Genomic DNA, 9,520 nt, shown 5'->3' with positions numbered 1-9,520 from the left:
CTTAAATTACTAAAAAGGTGAAACACTTGGATTTGTTTCAGAACGTTTGTAAACGTTTGGCTTAAATTGCTAAAAAGGTGAAACATTTGGATTTGTTTTGTAACGTTTGTAAATGTTTGGCTTAAATCGCTAAAAAGGTGAAATGTTTGGATTTGTTTCGTTACGTTTGTAAACGTTTGGCTTAAATCGCTAAAAAGGTGAACGTTTGGATTAGTTTCCTAAACGTTTATAAACGTTTGGCTTAAATCGCTAAAAAGGTGAAGCATTTGGATTTGTTTCGTAACGTTTGTAAACGTTTGGCTTAAATTGCTAAAAAGGGGAAACGTTTGCATTTGTTTCGTATCGTTTGTAAACGTTTGGCTTAAATCGCTAATAACGTAAAACATTTGGATTTGTTTCGTAACCTTTGTAAACGTGTGGCTTAAATTGCTAAAAAGGTGAAACACTTGGATTTGTTTGGTAACCTTTGTAAACATTTGGCTTAAATTGCTAAGAAGGAGAAATGCTTGGATTTGTTTCATAACGTTTGTAAACGTTTGGCTTAAATTGCCAAAAAGGTGAAACGTTTGGATTTGTTTCATAACGTCTGTAAACGTTTGGTATAAATAACTAAAAAGGTGAAATGTTTGGATTTGTTTCGTAACGTTTTAAACGTTTGGCTTAAATCACTAAAATTGGGAAACGTTTGGATTATTCGTAATGTTTGTAAATTTTTTGGCTTAAATTGCTAAAACGGTGAAACGTTTGGTTTTGTTTCGTAAGGTTTGTAAACGTTCTGCTTTAATCGCTAAAATGGTGCAACGGTTGGATTTGTTTCGTAACGTTTATAAACGTTTGGCCTCAATTGCTAAAAAAGGTGAAATGCTTGGATTTATTTTGTAACGTTTGGAAACGTTTAGCTTAAACTACTAAAAAGGTGAAACGCTTGGATTTGTTTCGGAACGTTTGTAGATAAGCTTAAATTGCTAAAAAGGTGAAACGCGTTTGGATTTTTTTCGTAGCGTTTGTAAAGGTTTGGCTTAAATCGCCAAAATTTAAAACGTTTGGATTTTTTTCGTAATGTTTTAAATGTTATGTTTTGTTTCGTAATGTTTGTAAACATTAGGCTTAAATCGCTAAAAAGGGGAAACATTTCGATTTGTTTCGTAACGTTTGCAAACGTTTGGCTTAAATCGCTAAAAAGGTGAAACGTTTGGATTGTTTCGTAACATTTGTAAACGTTTAGCTTAAATCGCTAAAAAGGTGAACCGTTTGGATTTGTTTCGTAACGTTTGTAGACGTTTGCTTAAATCGCTAAAAAGGTGAAACGTTTGGATTTCTTTCGTAACGTTTCTAAACGGTTGGCTTAAATTGCTAAAAAGGGTTTGGATTTGTCGTGTAACGTTTGTAAACTGTTGGCTTAAATCGCTAAAAAGGAGAAACATTTAATTTGTTTCGCAACGTTTGTAAACGTTTGGCTTAAATTGCTAAAAGGGTGAAACGCTTGGATTTGTTTCGTAATGTTTGTAAACGTTTGGCTTAAATTCCGAAAAAGGTAAAACGTTTGGATTTGTTTCGTAATGTTTGTAAACATTTGGCTTAAATTGCTAAAAAGGTGAAACATTTGGATTTGTTTTGTAAACTTTGTAAACGTCTGGCTGAAATCGCTAAAAATATGAAACGTTTGGATTTGTTTCGAAACGTTTGTAAACGATTGGCTTAAATCACAAAAAAGGGGAAACGTTTGGATTTGTTTCGTAACGTTTGTAAATGTTTGGCTTCAATCGCTAAGAATTTGAAATGTTTGGATTTGTTTCGTAACGTTTGTAAACGTTTGGCATATATCGCTAAAAAGGTGAAATCTTTGGATTTGTTTCGTAACGTTTTAAATGTTTGGCTTAAATCGCTAAAATAAGGAAATGTTTGGATTTGTTTCGTAACGTTTGTAAATGTTTGGCTTAAATTGCTAAAAATGTGAAATGTTTGGGTTTGTTTCGTAACGTTTGTAAACGTTCGGCTTAAATTGCTAAAAGGGTGAAACGTTTGGATTTGTTTCATAATATTTGTAAATGTTTGTCTTAAATTGCCAAAAAGATGAAACGCTTGAATTTGTTTTGTAACTTTTGTAAACGTTCCGCTTAAATTACTAAAAAGGTGAAACACTTGGATTTGTTTCGGAACGTTTGTAAACGTTTGGCTTAAATTGCTAAAAAGGTGAAACATTTGGATTTGTTTCGCAACGTTTGTAAACGTTTTGCTTAAATTGCTAAAAAGGTGAAACGCTTGGATTTGTTTCGTAACTTTTGTAAACGTTTCGCTTAAATTCCTAAAAAGGTGAAACACATGGTTTTGTTTCGTAACGCTTGTAAAGGTTTGGCATAAATCACTAAAAACGTGAAACGCTTGGATTTGTTTTGTCAACGTTTTAAACGTTTGGTTTTTTTCGTAACGTTTGTAAACGTTTGGCTTCAATATCTAAAAAGGGGAAACGTTTGTAAACGTTTGGCTTAAATCGCTAATAAGGCGAAACGTTTGGATTTGTTTCGTAACGTTTCTAAACGTTTGGCTTAAATCGTTAAAAAAGCAAAACGTTTGTATTTGATTCGTTACGTTTGTAAACGTTTGGCTGAATTCGCTAAAAAAGTGAAACATTTGGATTTGTTTTGTAACGTTTGTAAATGTTTGGCTTAAATCGCTAAAAAGGTGAAATGTTTGGATTTGTTTCGTTACGTTTGTAAACGTTTGGCTTAAATCGCTAAAAAGGTGAACGTTTGGATTAGTTTCCTAAACGTTTGTAAACGTTTGGCTTAAATCGCTAAAAAGGTGAAGCTTTGGATTTGTTTCGTAACGTTTGTAAACGTTTGACTTAAATTGCTAAAAAGGGGAAACGTTTGCATTTGTTTCGTATCGTTTGTAAACGTTTGGCTTAAATCGCTAATAACGTAAAACATTTGGATTTATTTCGTAACCTTTGTAAACGTTTGGCTTAAATTGCTAAAAAGGTGAAACACTTGGATTTGTTTGGTAACCTTTGTAAACGTTTGGCTTAAATTGCTAAAAAGGAGAAATGCTTGGATTTGATTTGAAACGTTTTTAAACGTTTGGCTTATATTGGTAAAAAGGAGAAACGCTTGGATTTGTTTCGTAACGTTTGTATACGTTTGGCTTAAATCGTAATAAAGGCGGAACGTTTGGATTTGTTTAGTACAGTTTGTAAACGTTTGGCTTAAATCGCTAAAAAGGTGAAATATTTGGATTTGTTTGATAACGTTTGTAAACGTTTGGCTTAAATTGCTAAAAAGGTGAAACGCTTGAATTTGTTTCGTTACGTTTATAAACGTATGGCTTAAATTGCTAAATAGGTGAAATGCTTGGTTTGATTTCGTAACGTTTGTAAACGTTTGGCATAAATTGCTAAAAATGGGAAACGTTTGGATTTGTTTCATATCGTTTGTAAACGTTTGGCTTCAATCGCCAAAAAGGGGAAACGTTTGGATTTGTTTCGTAACGTCTGTAAACGTTTGGTATAAATAACTAAAAAGGTGAAATGTTTGGATTTGTTTCGTAACGTCTTAAACGTTTGGCTTAAATCACTAAAATTGGGAAACGTTTGGAAACGTTTAGCTTAAACTACTAAAAAGGTAAACGCTTGGATTCTTTTCGGAACGTTTGTAGATAAGCTTAAATTGCTAAAAAGGTGAAACGCGTTTGGATTTGTTTCGTAACGTTTGTAAAGGTTTGGCTTAAATCGCCAAAATTTAAAACGTTTGGATTTTTTTCATAATGTTTTAAATGTTTGGTTTTGTTTCGTAATGTTTGTAAACATTAGGTTTAAATCGCTAAAAAGGGGAAACATTTCGATTTGTTTCGAACGATTGCAAACGTTTAGCTTAAATCGCTAAAAAGGTGAAACGTTGGATTGTTTCGTAACATTTGTAAACGTTTAGCTTAAATCGCTAAAAATGTGAAACGTTTGGATTTGTTTCGTAACGTTTGTAGACGTTTGCTTAAATCGCTAAAAAGGTGAAACGTTTGGATTTCTTTTGAAACGTTTCTAAACGGATGGCTTTAGTTGCTAAAAAGGGGAAAGGTTTGGATTTGTCGTGTAACGTTTGTAAACTGTTGGCTTAAATCGCTAAAAAAGAGAAACATTTAATTTGTTTCGCAACGTTTGTAAACGTTTGGCTTAAATTTCTAAAGGGTGAAACGCTTGGATTTGTTTCGTAATGTTTGTAAACGTTTGGCTTAAATTCCGAAAAAGGTAAAACGCTTGGATTTGTTTCGTAATGTTTGTAAACATTTGGCCTAAATTTCTAAAAAGGTGAAACATTTGGATTTGTTTTGTAAACTTTGTAAACGTCTGGCTTAAATCTCTAAAAATGTGAAACGTTTGGATTTGTTTCGAAACATTTGTAAACGTTTGGCTTAAATCGCTAAAAAGGGGAAACGTTTGGATTTGTTTCATAACGTTTGTAAATGTCTGGCTTCAATCGCTAAGAATTTGAAATGTTTAGATTTGTTTCGTAACGTTTGTAAACGTTTGGCATATATCGCTAAAAAGGTGAAATCTTTGGATTTGTTTCGTAACGTTTTAAATGTTTGGCTTAAATCGCTAAAATAAGGAAACGTTTGGATTTGTTTCATAACGTTTGTAAATGTTTGGCTTAAATTGCTAAAAATGTGAAATGTTTGGTTTTGTTTCATAACGTTTGTAAACGTTCGGCTTAAATTGCTAAAAGGGTGAAACGTTTGGATTTGTTTCATAATATTTGTAAATGTTTGTCTTAAATTGCTAAAAAGATGAAACGCTTGAATTTGTTTCGTAACTTTTGTAAACGTTTCGCTTAAATTAATAAATAGGTGAAACACTTGGATTTGTTTCGGAACGTTTGTAAACGTTTGTCTTAAATTGCTAAAAAGGTGAAACATTTGGATTTGTTTCGCAAAGTTTTGCTTAAATTGCTAAAAAGGTGAAACGCTTGGATTTGTTTCGTAACGTTTGTAAATGTTTCGCTTAAATTCCTAAAAAGGTGAATCACATGGTTTTGTTTCGTAACGCTTGTAAAGGTTTGGCATAAATCACTAAAAACGTGAAACGCTTGGATTTTTTTTGTCAACGTTTTAAACGTTTGGTTTTTTTCGTAACGTTTGTAAACGTTTGGCTTCAATATCTAAAAAGGGGAAACGTTTGTAAACGTTTGGCTTAAATCGCTAATAAGGCGAAACGTTTGGATTTGTTTCGTAACGTTTGTAAACGTTTGGCTTAAATCGTTAAAAAAGCAAAACGTTTGTATTTGATTCGTTACGTTTGTAAACGTTTGGCTTAAATCGCTAAAAAGGTGAAAAGTTTGGATTTGTTTTGTAACGTTTGTAAATGTTTGGCTTAAATTGCTAAAAAGGTAAAACGCTTGGATTTATTTCGTAACATTTGTTTGTTTGGCTTAAATTGATAAAAAGGTTAAACATTTGGATTTGTTTCCTATCATTTGCAAACATTAGGCTTAAATCACTGAAAAGGTGAAACACTTGGATTTCTTTCGAAACATTTGTAAACCTTAAATCGCTAAAAAGGTGAAACGCTTGGAGAACTTTTGTAAACGTTTGGCTTAAATTGCTAAAAAGGTAGAACGCGTGGATTTGTTTCGGAACCTTTGTAAACGTTTTTCTAAAATGGCTAAAAAGGCAAAACGCTTGGATTTGTTTCGTAACTCGCTAAAACGGTTAAACGTTTGGATGTATTTCGTAACATTTTAAACGTTTGGCTTAAATCGCTAAAATGCGGAAACATTTGGATTTGTTTCGTAACGTTTGTAAACATTTGACTTAAATCTCTAAAAAGGGGAAACGATTGGATTTGTTTCGTAATGTTTGTAAACGTTTGGCTTATATTGATAAAAAGGTGAAACGCTTGGATTTGTTTCATAACGTTTGTAAACGTTTGGCTTAAATCGCTAATAAGGAGAAACGTTTGGATTTGTTTCGTAACATTTGTAAACGTTTCGCTTAAATCGTTAAAAAGGTGAAACGTTTGGATTTGTTTTGTAACGTTTTTAAACGTTTGGCTTAAATCGCTAAAAAGGTGAAACGTTTGGATTACTTTAGTAACGGTTGTAAACGTTTGGCTTAAATCGCTAAAAGGGTGAAATGTTTGGATTTATTTTGGAACGTTTGTAAACGTTTGGCTTAAATCGTTAAAAAGGAGAAATGTTTGGATTTGTTTCGCAACGTTTGTAAACGTTTCGCTTAAATTACTAAATGGGGTTATCCATGAGATGAATCCTCAGGACGTATCCTTATGAGGTCTTTACTTTTGTTGTAGGGCTTACTTAACCTTCTTCTTGCGTCTTCATATCTCGTATACCTCTTTATTCGTTTGTATATCCATTGGTCTATTTCCTTTTCTTAAGCGTGACGCACTATTCTTTAAAACTTCTTATCTCCTCTTACTTCATATCAATCTGATTCATCTTCCATTCTTTATAATCTTGGATAATTGTCTTTGTTATCATATCCTTTACTCCCCCTTACGATCATTACTAACACCTATTAAACATTATTAGTCTTACATTATGTTTCTTTACACCACAGTTGCCCGTACATCAATGCTTGATGTCTCATAGGAAAGAGATGTTTAATCTCTTTGTGAACCTTCTTGGTTTGGGCGCAGCTGTTGCGTATACGATCTTCGTACTAGTGGGACAACGATTGTTGTCGCGTTGGTGTTTTACTCCCGATTGATTCAATGTACCTCGTTTACTCATTCCCAATAAGGATCCTTGATTCTTTCAACTTTTATCGTCGTGTGTTGTTTTTGGCAGTGTTGTCACTGTCATCATCATCGTGTATCGTGTATACTCTTATTGATCTTCAATGTGTTTTTAGCATCTCTCATTATTATCCATAATCTTACTACTCTCTTTCGTGACTCCTTTCTTTGATCCATACCATAGATGTATTTCTTCATAATCTTTCTTCGACTTCTTATTCTTAATCAATCATTAGGATTAGTAGCCTTGGAGCTATAATCCGACACCCCAAGCTCATCCGGACATGTTTCTACATCAATATAACACATAATTCAACTCAATAATCATCAAAAACGTCAAAACGACTTGATTACGGTTGATACGATTCGAACGTATAATAACAACCCTATACTTCTCAAATTCAGCAACTAAAACATTAATATTACCTTGATTTGAAGCTTGTGATTGATAGAGGATCCTTTTCTCTTTCCGCGGCCGCGAGAATCATTCAATTCGGACGAGAAACGGCGAAACGGCGGCGTATCGAACATTTTCTTTCTCTCGCTCTCAAACTCTTTGGATCCTTCTGATCCTACCTTCATTTCCTTATTCTTAAGGAAATGTATATATATATATATATATATATATCTTGGAAAACTTGCCACTTTAATCCTTCATTTCTTTGACTTAAACCAATTCTCTTTTAAACTTTCTATTTTAACCAAACGGTTAATTATCCGCTTTAACTCGATTTCATAAGTATTATTTATATCAAGATAAATAATACTAGTCCAAAATTATTATTTTCCGTCAAAAAACTTCTAATTGCTATTCTCGAGGATTAATTGGATAATTTACACTTTGATCCTTGCAACTTTTTAAAAGTTGCAATTTAGTCCAAAACACATCCGCGTCCAAATTTTAAACGGTCTTCGATTGACTTGAAACTTTTACCACAAATACTATAAAATATTTTGCGTACTTTGGAAATATAATTATCAACCCGGAATTTATTCTCTATTTTATATTAATTTTTCCAAGCTTTTATTTAGATCCCGCTAATCCACTTACACCAAACCTTTACAAACATGGCGAAACAAAGCCAAACATTTACAAGAGTTACGAAACAAATCCAAGCATTTCACCTTTTTAGCAATTTAAGCCAATGTTCGCCTTCTTAGCGATTTAAGCCAAAAGTTTACAAACGCTACGAAACAAATCCAAACGTTTCACTTTTTTAGCGATTTGATCTAAACGTTTACAAAAGTTACGAAACAAATCCAAATGTTAAACCGTTTTAGCCATTTAAGTCAAAACGTTTACAAACGTTATGAAACATAACAAAACATTTCACGTTTTTAGCGATTAAAGCTAAACGTTTACAAACGCTACGAAACAAATCCAAATGTTTCCCCTTTTTAGCTATTAAATCCAATTTTTTACAAACGTTACGAAACAAATCCAATCGTTTCAGCTTTTTAGCGATTTAAGACAAACGTTTGCAAACGTTACGAAACAAATCCAAACGTTTCACCTTTTTAGCGATTTATGCCAAACGTTTGCAAATGTTATGAAACAAAGTCCAAACGTTTCACCTATTTAGCGATTGAAACCAAACATTTACAAACGTTACGAAACAAATCCAAACGTTTCCCATTTTTTAAAATTTAAGCGAAACGTTTATAAACGTTACAAAACAAAAACCAAGCGTTTCACCTTTTTAGCAATTTAAGCGAAACGTGTACAAACGTAACGAAACAAATCCAAGCGTTTCACCTTTTTAGCAATTTAAGCCAAATGTTTACAAACATTACAAAACAAATCCAAGCGTTTCACCTTTTTAGCAATTTAAGCAAAACGTTTACAAACGGTACAAAACAAATCCAAACGTTACGCCTTTTTAGCGATTTAAGAAACGTTTACAAACGCTACGAAAAAAATCCAAACGTTTCCCCTTTTTAGCAATGTAAGCCAAACGTTTACAAACGTTACGAAACAAATCCAAGCGTTTACCTTTTTAGCAATTTAAGCCAAATGTTTACAAACGTTACGAAACAAATCCAAGAGTTTCACCTTTTTAGCAATTAAGCCAAACGTTTACAAACCTTACGAAACAATTTTAAGAGTTTCACCTTGGTAGCAATTTAAGGCAAACATTTACAAACGTTATGAAAAAAATCCAAACGTTTTCCCATTAGCGATTTAAGCCAAATGTTTACAAAGGCTACGAAACAAATCCAAATGTTTCACCTTTTTAACAATTTCAGCCAAATGTTTACAAACGTTACGAAACAAATCCAAGCGTTTCACCTTTTTAGGAATTTAAGACAAACGTTTACAAACGTTACAAAAAACAAATCAAAGAGTTTCACCTTTTTAGCGATTTAAGCCAAACGTTTGCAAACGTTACGAAAAAAATCCAAACGTTTCACCTTTTTAGCGATTTAATCCAAACATTTACAAACGTTACGAATCAAAACCAAACATTTAAAACGTTACGAAACAAATTCAAACGTTTCACATTTTTAGCGATTTAAGCCAAACGTTTTTAAATGTTACGAAACAAAACAAAGCGTTTCGCCTTTTTAGCAAATTAAGCAAAACATTTACAAACATTACAAAACAAATCCAAGTGTTTTTTAAGCCAAACGTTACGAAACAAATCCAAGCGTTTCACCTTTTTAGCACTTTAAGCCAATTGTTTACAAACGGTACGAAATAAATCCAAACGTTTCACCTATTTAGCGATTTAAGCCAAACATAAGAAAAGGTTTGTAAACGTTTGGTTTAAATCG

The sequence above is a fragment of the Mercurialis annua genome, linkage group LG1-X, assembly GCF_937616625.2.
Source record: "Mercurialis annua linkage group LG1-X, ddMerAnnu1.2, whole genome shotgun sequence".
Lineage (NCBI taxonomy): Eukaryota > Viridiplantae > Streptophyta > Magnoliopsida > Malpighiales > Euphorbiaceae > Mercurialis > Mercurialis annua.
The sequence above is the reverse complement of the archived record's forward strand: the minus strand, read 5'-3'. Positions refer to the sequence as shown.